We start from the raw sequence: 20,566 nt of genomic DNA, 5'->3' as shown, positions 1-20,566 counted from the left end.
TGTACATCAAAAAATTAGAAAAACAAGAACAAACTAAACCCAAAATTAGTAGAAAAAAATAATGAAGATTAGGGCAGAACTAAAAAAAAAATGGAGACTATAAAACAATAAAAGAATCAATGAACTAAGCTGCTTTTTTGAAGAGATAAACAAAATAGATAAACAATTAGATAGACTAACCAAGAAAAAAGACCCAAATAAATAAAATCATAAATGAAAAAGGAGATATTACAGCTGATATCACAGAAATAAATTAAAAAATCATTAGACTAATATGAACAACTATACACTAATAAGTTGGAGAACATGAGAAAATGGATAAATTCTTAGACACACACAACTTACCATGATTAATTCAGGAATAAATAGAAAACCTGGAAAAAAACAATAATGATTGATGAGATTGAATCAGGAATAAAAAGTCTTGCAAAAATCAAAAGGCTAAGCCTGGATGACTTTACTACTAAATTTTACCAAGCTTATTAAAGAGAATTAATATCAATTCTTCTCAAAATATTCAAAAAATGAAAAAGAGAGAATTCTTCCTAACTCATTCTATAGGGTCATCATTACCATGATGTCAAAACAAACAAGGACACAACAAAAAAAGGAAAACTGCAGGCCAATATCCCTGATGAACATCATTGCAAACATTCTCCACAAAATACTAGGAAAGGATATTTACAACACATCAAAAATATAATAGACAATGAGGAAGTGGGATTTATCTAAGAAATACAGGAATGGTTCAACATATACAAATCAATAAATGTGATACATCACATTTACAGAATCAAGTGCAAAAGCAGAATGATAATCTCAATATATGCATTTGTATCAAACATCAAATATATTTGATGCAATTCAACATCACTTCATGATTAAAACTCTCAACAAATTTGGCATGGGAGGAATATACCTCACACAACAAAGGCCATATATAACAAAGCCACCATCGTATATAACATCATAATGAATAGGGGAAAAGCTGAAAGCCTTTTCTCAGAACTAAAATAAGGATGCCCACTCTAACCACTCTTATTCAGTATAGTACTAGAAGTACTAGTCGGAGGAATCAGGCAAGAGAAAACATGAAAAGCCTTTAAATTGTTCCTCTTTGCAGATGACATGATCTTATACAGAGAAAAACCAAAAGACTACTCCAAAAAACTACTAGAAATTATAAACTTATTTGGTAACACTGCAAGAGATAAAATAAATACATAAAAATCAACAGCATTTATATATACTAATAACAAAGTTGCTGAAAAAAGAAATCAAGAAAGCAATCCCATTTACCATAGTTACAAAAAATAAGACACCTAGGAATAAATTTAACCAAGGAAGTAAAAGACCTTTACAATAAAAACCACGAAACACTTATAAAAGAAAGATGGCCAAATAGGAACACTCCAGTCTGCAGCTCCCAGCAAGACAAACGCAGAAGGTGAGTGATTTCTGCATCTCCAACGTACCATTTTCACCTCATTGGGACTGATTAGGCAGTGGGCGCAGCTCATGGAGAGAAAGCAGAAGCAGTGTGGGGTGTCACCTCCCCAAGGAAGTGCAAGGAGTAGGGAGCCCCCTTTCCCAGCCAAGGGAAGCCATGAGGGACTGTGCTATCCAGCCCAGATACTATGCTTTTCTCACAGTTTTTGCAATCTGCAGACCAGGAGATTCCCTTATGAGCCTACACCACCAGGGCCCTGGGTCTCAAGCACAAAACTGGGCAGCTGTTCGGGCAGACACTGAGCTAGCTGCCAAAGACTTTTTTCATACCCCAGTGGTGCCTGGAACCCCAGCGAGACAGAACCAGTCACTTCCCGGGAAAGGGGGATGAAGCCAGGGAGCCAAATGGTCTCACTCAGAGGGTCCCACGCCCACGGAACCCAGCAAGCTAAGAATCACTGACTTGAAATTATCGATGCTAGTAAAGCAGTCTGAAGTAGACCTGGGACTATCGAGCTTGGTTGGCAGAGGGTCATCCACCATTACTAAGGCTTGAGCAGGCGGTATTCCCAAGAGCGTGAAGGAGGCCTGAAAGTTTTGACTGGGTGGAACTCAACACAGTGCAGCAAAGTGACTGTGGCCACACTGCCTCTCTACGTTCCTCTTCACTGAGCAGAGCATCTCTGAAAGAAAGGCAGCAGCCCCTGTCAGGGGCGTATAGATAAAACTCCCATCTCCCTGTGACAGAGAACCTGGGGGAAGGGGTGGCTGTGGGCTCTGCTTCAGTGGACTTAAACTTTCCTGCCTGCCAGTTCTGAATAGAGCAGAGGTTGCTGACAATGAAGGTCCTCCCAGCACAGCACTCAAGCTCTGATAAGGGACAGACTGCCTCCTCAAGTGGGTCCCTGAACCTGTGTCTATTGACTGGGAGAGAACTCCCAACATGGGTTGACAGACACCTCATACGGGAGAGCTCTGGTGGGCATCAGTCCAGTGCCCCTCTAGACAAAGATTCCAGAGGAAGGAGCAGACAGCAATGTTTACTGTTCTGCAGCCACTGCTGGTGATACCCAGGCAAATAGGGTCTGAAACCAATCAGCACAAAGAGAAAAGTACCAGAATCACTGGGACACATCTAAAGCAGCATTTAGAGGGAAATTTATAACACTAAATGCCCATATCAGAAAGCAGGAAATATCTAAAATTGACACTCTCATATCAAAATTAAAAGAACTAGAGAAGCAAGAGTAAACAAATTCAAAAGCTAGCAGGAGACAAAAAATAACAAAGATCAGAGCAGAACTGAAAGAAATAGAGACACAAAACATCCTTGAAAATAATCAATGAATCCAGGGGCTGGTTTTTTGAAAAGATCAACAAAATAGATAGACTGCTAGCCAGACTAATAAAAAAGAAAAAAGAGAAGAATCAAATAGACACAATACAAAATGATAAAGGGGATATCATTACTAATCTTGCAGAAATACAAACTACCATCAGAGAATGCCATAAATACCTCTCTGCAAATAAACCAAAAAATCTAGAAGAAATGGATAAATTCCTGGACACATACACACTCCCAAGACTAAACCAAATCCCTGAAGTCAAATCCCTGTAGAGACTAATAACAAGTTCTGAAATTGAGGCAGTAATTAATAGCCTGCCAACCAAAAAAAAGCCCAGGACCAGACCGATTCACAGCCAAATTTTACCAGAGGTACAAAGGGAGCTGGTACCATTCCTTCTGAAACAATTCCAAACAATAGAAAAAGAGGAGTATCTGTGTGAAAATCCTCAGTAAAATACCGCCAAACTGAATCCACACCACATCAAAAAGCTTATTCCCCACAATCATGGCCACAAGGCTGGTTCAACATAGGCAAAACAATAAAGGTAATCCATCAGAACAAATGACAATAAAAGAAACCACATGATTATCTCAGTAGATGCAGAAAGGACCTTTGATAAAATTTAACATGCCTTCATGTTAGAAACTCTCAATAAACTAGGTATTGATAGAACATATCACAAAATACTAAGAGCTATTTATGACAAACCCATAGCCAGTATCATACCGAACGGACAAAAGCTGGAAGCATTCCCTATGAAAAATCGGCACAAGACAAAAATCCCCTCTCTCACCACTCCTATTCAACATTGTGTTGGAAGTTCTGGTCAGAGCAATCAGGCAAGAGAAAAAATAAAGGGTATTCAAATAGGAAGAGAAGAAGTCAAATTGTCTCTCCTTGCAGGCGACATAATTGCATATTTAGAAAACCCCATCATCTCAGCCCAAAAATCCCTACAGTTGACAAATAACTTCAGCAAAGTCTCAGGATACAAAATCAATGTGCAAAAATCACAAGCATTCCTATACATCAACAATAGACAAGTAGAGAGCCAAATCATGAGCAAACTCCCACTCACAATTGCTACAAAGATAATAAAATACCTAGGAATACAACTTACAAGGGATGTGAAGGACCTCTTCAAGGCGAACTACAAATCACTGCTCAAGGAAATAAGAGAGGACACAAACCAATAGAAGAACATTCCATGCCCATAGATAGGAAGAATCAATTTTGTGAAAATGGCCATACTGCCCAAAGTAATTTATAGATTCAGTCTTATTCCCATCAATGTATTATTGACTCTTTTCACAGAATTCAAAAAAAAGAAAACTACTTTAAATGTTATATGAAACCCAAAAAAGAGTCCATATAGCCAAGACAATCCTAAGCAAAAAGAAGAAACCTGGAGGCATCACACTACCTAACTTCAAACTATACTACAAAGTCACAGTAACCAAAACAGCATGGTACTGGTACTGAAACAGATATATAGGTCAATGGAACAGAACAGAGACCTCAGAAATACCACCACACATCTACAACCATCTGAACATCGACAAACCTGACAAAAGCATGAAGAAAAGATTCCCTATTTAATAAATGGTACTGGAAAACCAGGCTAGCCATACACAGACAACTGAACTGGGCTGCTTCCTTACACCTTATACAAAAATTAACTCCAGATGGATTGAAGACTTAAATGTAAATCCTAAAACCATAAAACCCTAGAAGAGAGCCCAGGCAATACCATTCAGGACATAGACATGGGCAAAGACTTCATGACTAAAACACCAAAAGCAATGGCAACAAAAGCCAAAATTGACAATGGGATCTAATTAAACTAAAGAGCTTCTGGACAGCAAAAGTGAACATCAGAGTGAACATGCAACCTACAGAATGGGAGAAAAATTTTGCAATCTATCCATTTGACAAAGATCTAATATCCAGAATCTACAAGGAACTTAAACAAATTTACCAGAGAAATCAAACAACCCCATGGAAAAGTGGGCAAAGGATATGAGCAGACACTTCAAAAAAAGACATTTATGTAGCCAGCAAACATAAAAAAAAAAAGCTCATCATCACTGATCATTAGAGAAATGCAAATCAAAATCATAATGAGATACCATCTCATGCCAGTTAGAATGGCGATCATTAAAAAGTCAGGAAACAACAGATGCTGGAGAGGATGTGGAGAAATAGGAAGGTTTTTACACTGTTGGTAGGAGTGTAAATTAGTTCAACCATTGTGGAAGATAGTGTGGTGACTCCTCAAGGATCTAGAACCAGAAATACCATTTGACCCAGCAATCCCATCACTGGGTATGTACCCAAAGGATTATAAATCATCCTACTATGAAGACTCATGCACACGTATGTTTATTGCAGCACTATTTACAATAGTAAAGACTTGGAATCAACCCAAATGCTCATTGATGGTAGACTGGATAAAGAAAATGTGGTACATATACACCATGGAATACTATGCAGCCATAAAAAAGAATCAGTTCAAGTCTTTGCAGGGACTTGGATGAAGCTGTTGACTATCATCCCCAGCAAACTAACACCAGAACAGACAACCAAACACTGCAAGTTCTCACTCGTGAATGGGAGATTAACAATGAGAACACATGGACACAGGGAGGGGAACATCACACACCAGGGCCTGTTGGGGGGTGGGGAAAAAAGAGGAGGGTGAGCATTAGGACAAACTCCTAATGCATGCAGGGTTTAAAACCTAGATAATGGGTTGATACTTGCAGCAAACCACCATGGCACATGTATACTTATGTTAACAAACCTGCATATTCAGCACATGTATCCCAGAACATAAAGTAAAATTAAAAAGGATAGAAATTATACAGGAAGCAAAACAAACTGAAAGACATCTCATGCTCATGGATTAGAATTAATGTTGTTTAAATCCCCATACTACCCAGGGCAATCTCTAGATTCAATACAACCCCTATCAAAATACCAATGGCATTCTTCACAGAAACAGAAAAAACAATTTAAATCTGTATGGAACCAAGAAAGATCCCAAATAGCCAAAGCAATTCAGAGCAAAAAGAATAAAGCTGGAGGCATCACACTATGGGACTTTAAAATATACTACAAAACACTAGTAATTAAAATGGCTTAATGCTGGTACAAAGACAGATTCACAAACTCATGTAACAGAATACAGAACACAGAAATAATGCCACATATTTACAGCCAACTGATTTTCAGAAAAGGTGCCAAGAGCATACACTGGGGAAAGGACATTTTCTTCAATAAGTGGTGCTGAGAAAACTGAATATCCATATGCAAAAGAATGAAACAAGACCACCATCTCTTGCCATTTACATAAGTCAATGCAACGTAAAGGCTTAAACATAAGGCCCAAAGCTAGAAAACTACTTGAAGAAGAAAATATAAGAGAAATGCTTCAGGTAATTGGTCTAGGCAAAGATCTTATGCTAAGACTTACAAAAACACAGGCAACAAAAACAAAAATAGACAAATGGGACTATATTAAACTGAAAATCTTCTACACAGTAAAGAAAACAATGAAATCAGTAAAGAGACAAGCTTCTGAATGGGAGAAAAGATCTGTAAACTATTCCTCCAAGAAGGGACTCATATCCAAAATACACAAGGAACTCAAATGACTCAACAGCAAATAAAAAAATTAATCCCATTAAAAAGTGGGCAAAGGATCTGAATACACATTTGTCAAAAAGAAGATACATAAATGGCCAAAAAGTGTATGAAAAATGCTCAATGTCACTGATCGTCATGGAAATGCAAATCAAAACCATATTGAGATATCATCTTACCTCAGTTAAAATAACTATTATCAAAAAGACAAAAAATATCAAATCCTGACAAGGATACAGAAAAAGATCAACAGTTGTTCATTGTTGGTGGGAATAGATAGTCATACAGCCATTATGGAAAACAGCACGCAGGTTTCTCAGAAAACTAAAAATAGAATTAACATACAACCCAGCAATTCCACTACTGGGTATTTACCCAAAAGAAGGCAAATCAGTATAACAAGGGATACCTGCACCCCTGTGTTTAAAGTAGCATTGTTTATTCAGACATTAAAAAGAATAAAATCATATTAGTCACAGCAACACAGATGGAACTCGAGGTCATTATGTTAAGGGAAATAATTCAGGGAAAGAAAGACAAACATCATGTAGAGATAGAGAGTAGAATGATGGTTCCCAGAGACATGGAAGGGTAGTGGGGGGTAATAAAAAGAGGTTTCTTTTTTTTTTTTTTTTTTTGAGACAGAGTCTCGCTCTGTCGCCCAGGCTGGAGTGCAGTGGCCGGATCTCAGCTCACTGCAAGCTCCACCTTCCGGGTTTTTACGCCATTCTCCTGCCTCAGCCTCCCGAGTAGCTGGGACTACAGGCGCCGCCACCTTGCCCGGCTAATTTTTTGTACTTTTTAGTAGAGACGGGGTTTCACCGTGTTAGCCAGGATGGTCTCGATCTCCTGACCTCGTGATCCGCCCGTCTTGGCCTCCCAAAGTGCTGGGATTACAGGCTTGAGCCACCGCGCCTGGCCAAGAGGTTTCTTACTGGGTGAAAACATGCAGTTAGGTAGAAGAAATAAGTTCTAGTGTTTGATAGGATAGGGGCATGACTATAGTTAACAATAATTTCTCTTCTTTTCAACTTTTAAGTTCAGGGGTACATGTGCAGGATGTGCAGGTTTGTTACCTAAACGTGTGCCAAGGTGGTTTACTGCACAGATCAACCCATCACCCAGGTATTAAGCCCAGCATCCATTAGCTTTTCTTCCCGATGCATGTCCCCCCGATCCCCCGAGAAGTCCCCAGTGTGTGTTGTCCCCCCCACCATGTGTCCATGTGCTGTCATTGATCAGCTCCCACTTGTAAGTAAGAACGTGCAGTGTTTGGTTTTCTGTTCCTGCCTTACTTTGCTGAGAATAATGGCTTCCATCTCCATCCATCTCCCTGCAAAGGACAAGATCTCATATCTTTTTATGGCTGCATGGTGTATATATGTACCATCTTGTATAGGTACCACATTTTCAGTCATTGATGGGCATGTAGGTTGATTCCATGACTTTGCTATTGTAAATAGTGCTGCAGTGAACATACGCATGAATGTATCTTTATAATAGAGTGATTTATATTCCTTTGGCTTTATACCCAGTAACGGGATTGCTGGGTAAAATGGTATTTCTGCCTTTAGGTCTTTGAGGAATCACCACCCTGTCTTCCACAATGGTTGAACACCAACAAAGTAAGTGTTCATTTTCCTCCACAACCTTGCCAGCATCTGTTGGTTTTTGACTTTTTAGTAATAACCATTCTGATTGGCATGAGATGATATCTCCCCATGGCTTTGATTTGCATTTATCTAATGATCCATGATGTGGAGCTTTTTTTTTTCATGTTTGTTGGCCACGTGTATGTCTTCTTTTGAGAAGTGTCTGTTCATGTCCTTTACCCACTTTTTAATAGGCTTGTTTGTTTTTTTCTTGTAGATTTGTTCAAGCTCCTTCCAGATTTTGGTTATTAGACCTTTGTCAGATGGATATATTGCAAAAATATTTGTCCTATGTTGTAGACTGTCTGTTCACTCTGATGATCATTTCTTTTGTTGTGCAGAATCTCTTTAATTAGATCCCATTTGTCAATTTTGGCTTTTGTTTCTGTTGCTTTTGGCATTTTTGTCATGAAATCTTTGCCCCATGCCTATATCATGAATGATATTGCCTAGATTTTCTTCTAGGGTTTTTATTGTTTAGGGTTTTATATTTCAGTCTTTAATCCATCTTGAGTTAAATTTTGCATACGGTGTAAGGAAGGGTTCCAGTTTCAGTTTTCTTCATGTGGCTAGCTGGTTCTCCCAGCACCATTTTAAATAGGAAATACTTTCCTCATTGCTCCTTTTGGTCAGGTTTGTCAAAGATCAGATGGTTGTAGGTTTGCGGTCTTATTTCTGGGTTCTCACTCTGTTCCATTGGTCTATGTGTCTGTTTTTGTATCAGTACCACTCTATTTTGGTTACTGTAGCTTTGTAGTATAGTTTGAAGTCAGGTGGTGTGATGCCTCCAGCTTGTTCTTTTAGCTTAGGGTTCACTTGGTTATTTGGGATCATTTTTAGTTCCATATAACTTTTAAAATAGTTTTTTCTAATTCTGTGAAGAATGCCAATGGTATTTTAATGGGTATAGCATTGAATCAATAAATTACTTTGGGAAGCATGGGCATTTTCATGATACTGATACTTCCCATCCATGAGCATGAAATGTTTCTCCATCTGTTTGTATCCTCTTTGATTTATCTGAGCAGTCAGTGGTTTGTAGTTCTCCTTGAAGAGGTCCTTCACTTCCCTTGTTAGCTATATTCCTAGGTATTTTATTCTTTTTGTAGCAATTGTGAATGGGAATTCGTTCATGATTTGGCTCTTTGCTTGCCTGTTGTTGGTGTATAGAAATGCTAGTGATTTTTACACATTGATTTTATTTATTTATTTATTTATCTATTTATTTATTTATTTACTGAGACAGTGTCTCACTCTGATGCCCTGGCTGGAGTGCAGTATCATAATCTTGACTTACTGCAGCCTCCACCTCCTGGGTTCAAGCAATTCTCCTGCATTAGCCTCCTGAGTAGCTGGGATTACAGCTGTGATCTACCACACCTGGCTAATTTTTGTATTTTTAGTAGAGACGGGGTTTCACCATGTTGGACAGGCTAGTCTTGAACTTCTGACCGAAGGTGATCTGCCCGCCTCAGCTTCCCAAAGTGCTGAGATTACAGGCATGAGCCACCATGCCCAGCCCACATTGATTTTATATCCTGAGAATTGCTCAAGTTGTTTATCAACTTAAGAAGCTTCTGGGCTAAGATGATGGAGTTTCCTAGATATAGAATCATGTCATTTGCAAACAAAGATAGTTTGACTTCCTCTCTTCCTATTTGAATACACTTTATTTCTTCCTCTTGCCTGATTTCCCTACCAGTATGTTGAAATAAAGTCTGTTGAATAGGAATGGTGAAAGAGGGCATCCTTGTCTTGTGCCAGTTTTCAAGGGAAATGCTTCCAGCTTTTGCCCATTCAGTATGATATTGGCTGTAGGTTTGTGGTATATGGCTCTTATTACTTTCAGGTATGTTCCTTTAATACCTAGCTTAGTAAGAGTTTTAAACATTAAGCGATGTTAAATTTTATCAAAGGACTTTTCTGCATCTATTGAGATAATCATGTGGTATTTTTCTTTAGCTCTGCTTATGTGATGAATCACATTTATTGATTTGCATATATTGAACCAACCTTGCACCCTGGGGATGAAGCCAACTTGATCATGGTAGGTAAGCTTTTTGATGTGCTGCTGGATCCAGTTTTCCAGTATTTTATTGAAGATTTTTACATTAATATTCATCAATGATGTTGGTGTGAAGCTTTCTATTTTTGATGTATTTCTGTCAGGTTTTGGTACCAGGATAATGCTGGCCTCATAGAATGAGTTAGGGACAAGTTCTTCCTCTTCAGTTTTTGGAATAGTTTCAATGGAAGTAGTACCAGCTCCTCTTTGTACCTCTGGTAGAATTCGGTTGTGAATCTGTCTGTTTCTGGGCTTTTCTTGTTTGTTAGGCTATTTGTTACTGCCTCAATTTCAGAACACATAATCAGTCTATTCAGGGATTCAATTTCTCCCTGGTTCAGTTTTGGAGGGTGTGTTTGTCCAGGAAATTGTCCATTTCTTATAGATTTTCTAGTTTATGTGCATAAAGGTGTTTATAGTATTCTTTGTTGGTTTTTTGTATTTGTGGGGGTAAGTGGTGATATCTCCCTTGTCATTTCTGATTGTATTTGATTCTTCTCTTTTTTCTTATTAGCCTAGCTAGTGGTCCATCTATTTTATTAATTTTTTTCAAGAAACCAGAGCCTGGATTTATTCCTTTTTCAAGAGGTTTTTCATATCTCTATCTCCCTCAGCTCAGTTCAGATCTTGTTATTTCTTGTCTTCTGCTAACTTTGAGGTTTGTTCACTCTTGGTGCTCTAATTCTTTTAGTTGAGATGTTAAGTTGTTAATCTGAGATCTTCCTAGCTTTTTGATGTGGGCATTTATTGCTATAAATTTCCCTCTTAACATTGCTTTAGCTGCATCCCAGAGGCTCTGGTATGTTGTCTCTCTGTTCTCATTTATTTCAAAGAACTTTTTCATTTTTGCCTTAATTTTATTATTTACCCAAAAGTTCCTCAGGAAGAGGTCGTTCAATTTCCATGTAGTTGTGTGGGTTTGTGTGGATTTCTTAATCTTGAATTCTAATTTGATTGTGCTGTGGTCTGAAAGACAGTTATGATTTCAGTTCTTTTGTATTTGCTGAGGAAAGTTTTACTTCCTATAATGTGATCAACTTTAGAGTAAGTGTTGTGTAATGATGAGAATATATATTTTGTTGTTTTGGGTTGAAGAGTTCTGTAGATATCAGGTCCACTTGATCCATAGCTGAGTTCAGGTCCTGAATATCTTTGTTAATTTTCTGCCTCAATGATCTGTCTGATACTGTCAGAGGGCTGTGAAAGTCTCCCACTATTATTTTATGGCAGTCTAATTCTCTTTGTATGTCTCTAAGAACTTGCACTATGAATCTGGATGCTCCTGTATTGGGTGCATATATATTTAGGATAGTTAACTCTTGTTGATAAATTGAGCACTTTACAATTATGTAACGTCCATCTTTGTCTTTTTTTATCTTTATTGGTTTAAAGTCTGTTTTATCATATACTAGGATTGCTATCCCCGCTTTTTCTGTTTTCCATTTGTTTCATAAATTTTCCCCCACCCCTTTATTTTGAACCATGTTTGCCTTTGCATATGAGATGGGTCTCTTGAAGACACCATATTCATGGGGCTTGATTCTGTGTCCAGCTTGCCATTCTGCGTATTTTAATTGAGGCATTTAGACAATTTACATTTAAGGTTAGTACTGCTGTGTGTGAATTGGATCCTGTCATAATTATGCAAGCTAGTTATTTTGCAGACTTGTTTGTGTGGTTGCTTCATAGTATCACTGGACTGTGTACAGCAGTGCATTTTGTAGTGCCTGTGATGGTATTTAGTGCTTCCTTCAGGAGCTCTTACAAGGCAGGCCTGCTAATGACAAATTCCCTCAGCATTTGCTTGTCTGAAAAGGATCTTATTTCTCCTTCGCTTGTGAAGCTTAGTTTGGTCAGATAAGAAATTCTGGGCTGGAAATTCTTTAAGAATGCTGAATATTTGTCCCAATCCCTTCTGGCTTGTAGGGTTTCTGCCAAGAGGTCTGTCGTTAGTCTAGTTGGTTTCCCTTTGTAGGTAACCTGGCCTTTCTCTGTAGCTGTCCTTAACATTTTTTCTTTCACTTTGACCTTGAAGAATCTGCTGATTATGTATCTTGGGGTTGATATTCTCATGGAATAATTTACTGGGGTTCTCTGCATTTCCTGAATTTTAATGTTGGCCTGTCTTGCTAGGTTGGAAAAGTACTCCAGGATGATATCCTCAAGTATGTTTTCCAACGTGGTTCCATTCTCCTCATCTGTTTTAAGTATCCCAGTCAGTCGTAGGTTCAGTCTCTTTACACAGTCCCATAATTCTTGGAGGTTTTGCTCATTCCTCTTTATTTTTTTTTCTCTATTCTTATCTGCCTGTCTTATCTCAGAAAGATAGTCTTCCAGCTCTGAAATTCTTTTCTCAACTTCATCTGTTCTGCTAGTGATACTTGTGATTGCATTGTGAAGTTCCTGTGTTGTGTTTTTCAGCTCCATCACGTTGGTGATGTTCCTCGCTAAACCAGCTATTCTGGCCATCAGTTCCTGTATTGTTTTATCATCATTCTTAGCTTCTTTGCATTGAGTTAAAACATGCTCCTTTAGCTCAGTTAAGTTCGATATTATCCACCTTCTGAAGCTTATTTCTGTCAATTCATCCATCTCAGCCTCAGCCCAGTACTCTGCCCTTGCTGCAGAGGTATTGTGGTGATTTGGAAGAGAAGAGGTGCTCTGGTTTTTTAAGTTTTCAGCCTTTTTGCATTGATTCTTTCTCATCTTTGTGGGCTTATCTACCTTCAATCTTTGTGGTTGTTGGCCTTTGAGTGAGGTTTGTGTGGGATTCTTTAGTTGATGATGTTGTTTTCTGTTTCTTTGTTTTGCTTTTAAGAGTCAATACCATAGGACTGTTGCAGTTTGCTGGGGATCTGCTCCAGAACCCAGTGTCCTTGGCCTCTCCTGCACCTGCAAGAGGCAGCTGGGGTCCCCCAATGAAAGATTTCACCCAGTCAGGAGGGACAGGATCAGGAACCCACCCAATGAAGCAGTCTGGTTGCTCTTGATAGAGCAGAAGTGTTGCACTGGTGGGGGTGGGGAACCCTTCTTCATTTGGACCACCTGTATTCTCCACAGCCAGCAGGGCGGAGTGGCTGAGTGTAAGGAACTCAGAGATTGCAGACACCCCTCGCCCCAGGAGCTCCCTCCCAGGGAGAGATCAATCTCTATCCACAGAACTGAAGACCCCTCCCCCAGTGAGTAGGAGTGGGTCCCCAGTTAAAGAATCAGTCTGGCCATGATCTGGCAAGGCAGCTGCACTGAACATTCGGGGACCTGTTCTCATCTGAACTATCTACACTTTCCACAGCCAGCAGACTGGAATAGCTGAGTCCTCAGTAGCACAGAGATGGCAGTTGTCCCTTCCCTCTCCACCAAGCTCTTCTCCCAGGGAGAGGTCAGATCTCTCCACCAAACCAAAGACCCACCTAGTGAGGAGGGGGGGATTGGGGCTTTGGTTAAAGAAGCAGTCTGGCTATGATCTAGCAAGACCACCCCATTGTGCCATGGGGAGACCCTCCTCGTTTGGGCTGTCTGCATTCTCCACAGCCAGTAGGCTGGGGTGGCTGAGACCACGGAAGGGCAGATATGGAGGCCGCCTCTCCCCCTGAAAGCTGCCTGCCAGGGAGAGATCAGAGCTCTGTCTGCATAACCAAGGACCTGCCCAGTGAGGAGGAGTGTGTCAGGGCCCCAGTTAAAGAAGCAGTCTGGCCCCGTTCTGGCAAGGCCACTGTGCTGCACCATGGAGGGGAGGGGGGCTTCTTGTCTGGACCATCTGCACTCTCCACAGCCAGCAAGCTGAAATGACTGTTTCCCCTGAACTGCAGAGATGGCATCTGCCCCTCCCCTGGGAAATTAGGTCCTGTCTCTGGCAAATTTCAGCTCTCTGCCATTGGCTGACTGAGATTCCATACCAGTGGGTCTTAACCTGTGAGATGCCGTGGAATTGGCACCCACAGAATGAGGCTGCTTTGCTCCCTGTATTCAGCCCCCTTCCTAGGGACATCTATGGATGGATTTTTCACCTTGGTGGGGATTTGGCACTGGAGTGTATAAAACTCCCGCATCTCTGTGTGCACCTGAGCAGCTGTTTTGCCAAGACTCCTCACAGCTCTGTATATCAAAGCCAAGGCCCTGGTGGTGTGGGCTCATGAGGGGATCTCCTGCTCCACAGATTGCAATGATAGGTGGGAGAAGCATGGCTTCCCAGCAGGTCACTCACTACCTCCCCTTGCTGCAGATGGGGGTTCCTTTGGCTCCATGTGGTTCCCTGGTGGGCCATCACCCCCTGCTTCTGCTTGCCTATTCAGTCCCAATACAATAACCTGGATATTTCCTTTGAAGGTGTTGAATTCACTCTCCCCTTTTCATTCGTCTCTATGAGTGCTGTGAACCACAGCTGGTTCTAATCAGCCCTCTTGCCTCTCCAAGTCAACAATAATTTCTTCTGTCTTTAAAAATCACTAGAAGAGTTGACATGTTTTCAACACAAAAAGATAAATATTTGAGGTGACAAATATCTTAAATATCTTTATTTGATAATTACACATAGTTTGCATGTATTAAAATATCACATGTTAACCATAAATATTTACAATTATTATGTATCACTTATTAAAATTAAATAAATAAATAGATGGAGCGAGATATACCATGCTAACACTAACCCAAAAAAGGTTGAGCAGTTATATTCATTTCAGACAAAGACTTTTAGAGCAAGGAAAATCAACAGGAATAATGTGGAACATTACATAATGATAAAGGGGTCAATTCTCCAAGAAGACTTAACAATCCTTAATGTATATGCACCTAATATACATAAGGCAAAAACTGATAGAACCACATGAAGAAATAGATGAATCCAATTCTTTTCCAAGAGGGCCAAATAGGAACAGCTCCAGTCTACATGATCAACACAGAAGATGGTGATTTCTGCATTTCCAACTGAGGCACCTGGTTCATCCCACTGAGACTGGTTGGATAGTGAGTGCAGCCCATGGAGGGTGAGCTAAAGCAGGATGGGTCATTGCTTCACCAAGGAAAGTGCAAGGGATTGGGGGATTTCCTTTTCCTAGCCAAGGGAAGCCATGACAGACTGTACCTGGAAAATCAGGACACTTCCACCCGAAATACTGCACTTTTCCAAAGGTCTTAGCAAGCAGCAAACCAGGAGATTATATCCCATACCTGGCTCAGTGGGTCCCAAGCCCATGAAGCCTTGCTCACTGCTAGCGCAGAAGTCTCAGATTGACCTGTGAGGCAGCAGCCTGGCAGGGGGAGAGGCATCTGCCATTGCTGAGGCTTGAGTAGGTAAACAAAGTGGCCTGGGAAGCTCAACGTGGGAGGATCCCACTGCAGCTCTGTAAGGCCTCTTGCCTCTGTAGATCACACCATGAGGGCAGGGCATAGCTGAACAAAAGGCAGGGCATAGCTGAACAATTTCTGCAGACGTAAACATCCCTGTCTGACAGGTCTGAAGAGAGCAGTCATTCTCCCAGCACAGTGTTTGAGCTCTGAGAATGGACAGGACTGCCTCCTCAAGTGGGTCCCTGACACCGTATAGCCTAACTGGGAGACACCTCCCAGTAGGGGCTGACTGACACCTCATACGGGCAGGTGCCCCTCTGGAATGAAGCTTCCAGAGAAAGAATCAAGCAGCAATATTTGCTATTCTGCAATATTTGCTGCTCTACAGCCTCTGCTGGTGATACCCAGGTAAAAAGGGCCTAGAGTGGACCTCCAGCAAACTCTAACAGACCTGCAGCTGACGGTCCTGACTGGTAGAAGGAAAACTAACAAACAGAAAGGAATAGCATCAACATCAACAAAAAGGACATCCACACCAAAACCCCATCTGTAGGTCACCAGCATCAATGACCAAAGGTAGATAAAGCCACAAAGATAGGCAGAAACCAGAGCAGAAAAGGTTAAAATGCTAAAAACCAGAGCACCTCTTCTCCTCCAAAGGATCACAGCTCCTCGCCAGCAATGGAACAAAGCTGCATGGAGAATGACTTTGACGAGCTGACAGAAGTAGGCTTCAGAAGTTTGGTAATAATAAATTTCTCGGAGCTAAAGGAGAATGTTTGAACCCATGGCAAGGAGCATAAAATCCCTGAAAAAAAGATTAGATGAATGGTTAATTACAATAAACAGTGTAGAGAAGACCTTAAATGACCTGGTGGAGCTAAAAACCATGGCACAAGAACTACGTGACACATGCACAAGCTTCAGTAGCCAATTTGATCAAGTGGAAGAAAGGGTATCAGTGACTGAAGATTAAATGAATGAAATAAAGCAGGAGGAGAAGTTTAGAGAAAAAAGAACAAAAAGAAACTAACAAAGCCTCCAAGAAATATGGGACTATGTGAAAAGACCAAATCTACATCTGATTGGTGTACCTGAAAGTGACGGGGAGGATGGAAAAATGTTGGAAAACACTCTTCTGGATATTACCCAGGAGAAATTCCCCAACCTAGCAAGGCAGGCCAACATTCAAATTCAGGAAATACAGAGAATGCCACAAAGATACTCCTCGAGAGGAGCAACCCCAAGACACATGATTTTCAGATTCACCAAGGTTGAAATGAAGGAAAAAATATTAAGGGCAGCCAGAGAGAAAGGTCAGTTACCCACAAAGGGAAACCCATAAAACTAACAGTGGATCTCTTGGCAGAAACTCTACAAGCCAGAAGAGAGTGGGCACCAATATTCAACAATCCTAAAGAAAATAATTTTCAACACAGAATTTCATATCCAGTCAAACTAAGCTTCATAAGCAAAGGAGAAACAAAATCCTTTACAGACAAGCAAATGCTGAGAGATATTGTCACCACCGGGCCTGCCTTACAAGAGTTCTGGAAGGAAGCACTGAACATGGAAAGGAATAGCTGGTAGCAGTCACTGCAAAAACATGCCAAATTGTAAAGACCATCAATGCTGGGAAGAAACTGCATCAACTAACGGGCAAAAGTAACCAGCTGACATCATAATGACAGTCTCAAATTCAGACATAAAAATATTCACCTTAAATGTAAATGAGCTACAGGCCCCAATTAAAAGACACAGACTGGCAAATTGGATAAAGAGGCAAGACCGAACAGTGTGCTGTATTGAGGAGAACCATCTCACATGCAGAGACACATATGGGCATAAAATAAAGGGATGGAGGAAGATCTACCAAGCAAATGGAAAGAAAAAAAAGGCAGGGGTTGCAATCTTAGTCTCTGATAAAACAAACTTGAAACCAACAAAGATCAAAAGAGACAAAGAAGGACATTACATAGTGGTAAAGGGATCAATTCAACAAGAAGAGCTAACTTTCCAAAATATACATTCACCCAATAAAGGAGCACTCGGATTCATACAGTAAGTCCTTAAAGACCTAAAAAGAACTGTGGACTCCCACACAATAATAACGAAAGACTTTAACACCCAATGTCAATATTAGACAGATCAAAGAGACAGAAGATTGACAAGGATATCCAGGACTTGAACTCAGTTCTGCACCAAGCGGACCTAATAGACATCTACAGAACTCTCCACCCCAAATCAACAGAATATACATTCTTTTCAGCACCACATCGCACTTATTCCAAAAATGACCATGTAGTTGGAAGTAAAGCACTCCTCAGTAAATGTAAAAGAACAGAAATCACAACAAACTGTCTCTCAGACCACAGTGCAATCAAATTAGAACTCAGGATTAAGAAACTCACTCAAAACCACACAACTACATGGAAACTGAACAACCTGCTCCTAAATGACTACTGGGTACACAACGAAATGAAGGCAAAAATAAAGATGTTTTTGAAACCAATGAGAACAAAGATACAATGTACAAGAACCTCTGGGACACATTTAAAGCAGTATGTAGAGGGAAATTTATAGCACTAAATGCCCACAAGAGAAAGCAGGAAAGATCTAAAATCTACACCCTAACATCACAATTAAAACAACTAGAGAAGCTAGAACAAACACATTCAAAAGCTAGCAGAAGGCAAGAAATAACTAAGATCAGAGCAGAACTGAAAGAGATGGAGACACAAAAAAACCTTCAAAAAATCAGTGAATCCAGGAGTTGGTTTTTTTAAAAGATCAACAAAATTAATAGACTGCTAGCAAGACTAATAAAGAAGAAAAGAGAGAAGAATCAAATAGATGCAATACAAAATTATGAAGGGGATATCACCACAAATCCCACAGAAATACAAAATACCATCAGACATTACTATAAACACGTTTATGCAAATAAACTAGAAAATACAGAAGAAATGGATAAATTCCTGGACACATACACCCTCCCAAGACTAAACCAGGAAGAAGTTCAATCTCTGAATAGACCAATAACAGGCTCTGAAATCGAGGCAATAATTAATAGCCTACCAACCAAAAAAAGTCCAGGACCAGATGGATTCACAGCCAAATTCTACCAGAGGTACAAAGAGGAGCTGGTACGATTCCTTCTGAAACTATTCCAATCAATAGAAAAAGAGGGAATCCTCCCTCACTCATTTTATGAGGCCAGTATCATCCTGATACCAAAGGCTGAGAGAGACACATAGAGAAAAGAGAATTTTAGACCAATATCCCTGATGAACATCCATGTGAAAATCCTCAATAAAATACTGGCAAACCAAATCCAGCAGTACATGAAAAAGCTTACCCACCATGTTCAAGGTGGCTTCCTCCCTGGGATGCAAGGCTAGTTCAACATATGCAAATCAATAAACATAATCCAGCATATAACAGAACCAAAGAAAAAACCACATGATTATCTCAATAGATGCAGAAAAGGCCTTTGACAAAATTCAACACCCTTCATGCTAAAAACTCTCAATAAACAAGGTGTCGATGGAATGTATCTCAAAATAATGAGAGCTATTTATGACAAACCCACAGCCAATATCATATTGAATGGGCAAAAGCTAGAAGCATTCCCTTTGAAAACCAGCCCAAGATAGGGATGCCCTCTCTCACCACTCCCATTCAACATAATGTTGGAAGTTCTGGCCAGGGCAATTAGGCAAGAGAAATAAATAAACGGTATTCAATTAGGAAAAGATGAAGTCAGATTATCCCAGTTTGCAGATGATATGATTGTATATTTAGAAAATCCCATCACCTCAGCCCAAAATTTCCTTAAGCTGATAAGCAACTTCAGCAAAATTTCAGGATACAAAATCAATGTGCAAAAATCACAAGAATTCTTATGCACCAACAATAGACAAGTAGAGAGCCAAATCATGAGTGTACTACCATTCACAATTGCAACAAAGAGAATAAAATACCTAGGAATACAACTTACAAGGGATGTGAAGGACCTCTTCAAGGAGAACTGAAAACCACTGCTCAATGACATAAAAGAGGACACAAACAAATGAAAGAACATTCCCTGCTAATGGATAGGAAGAATCAATATCATGAAAATGGCCACACTGTCCAAGGTAATTTATAGATTCAATGCCATCCCCATCAAGCTTCCAAGGACTTTATTCACAGAATTGGAAAAAACTACTTTAAAGTTCATATGGAACCAAAAAAGAGCCCATATTGCCAAGACAATCCTAAGCAAAAAGAATAAATCTGGAGGCATCACACTGCCTGACTTTATACTATACTACAAAGCTACAGTAACCAAAACAGCATGGTACTGGTACCAAAACAGAGATATAGACCAATGGAACAGAACAGAGGTCTCAGAAATTATACCACACATCTACAACCATCTGATCTTTGACAAACCTGACAAAAACAAGAAATGGGAAAAGCATTCCCTATTTAATAAATGGTGCTGGGAAAACTGGCTAGTCATATGTAGAAAGCTAAAACTGGATACCTTCCTTACACCTTATACAAAAATTAATTCAAGATGGATTAGAGACTTAAATGTTAGACCTAATACCATAAAAATCCTAGAAGAAAACCTAGGCAATACCATTCAAGACACAGGCATTGGCAATGGCTTCATGACTAAAACACCAAAAACAATGGCAACAAAAGCCAAAATTGACAAATGGGATCTAATTAAACTAAAGAGCTTCTGCACAGTGAAAGAAACTACCATCAGAGTGAACAGGCAACCTACAGAATGGGAGAAAATTTTTGCTATCTACCCATCTGACAAAGGGCTAACATCCAGAATCCACAAGGAACTTAAACAAATTTACAAGAAAAAATCAAACAACCCCACAAAAAGTGGGTGAAGGATATGAACAGACACTTTGCAAAAGAAGACATTTGTGCAGTCAACAGACACATGAAAAAATGCTCATCATCACTGGTTGTCAGATAAATGCAAATTAAAACCACAATGAGATGCCATCTCACGCCAGTTAGAATGGCGATCATTGAAAAGTCAGGAAACAACAGATGCTGGAGAGGATGTGGAGAAATAGGAACGTTTTTACACTGTTGGTGGGAGT

This window comes from Papio anubis, chromosome X, assembly GCF_008728515.1.
Source record: "Papio anubis isolate 15944 chromosome X, Panubis1.0, whole genome shotgun sequence".
NCBI lineage: Eukaryota > Metazoa > Chordata > Mammalia > Primates > Cercopithecidae > Papio > Papio anubis.
This window is presented reverse-complemented; position numbering follows the sequence as displayed.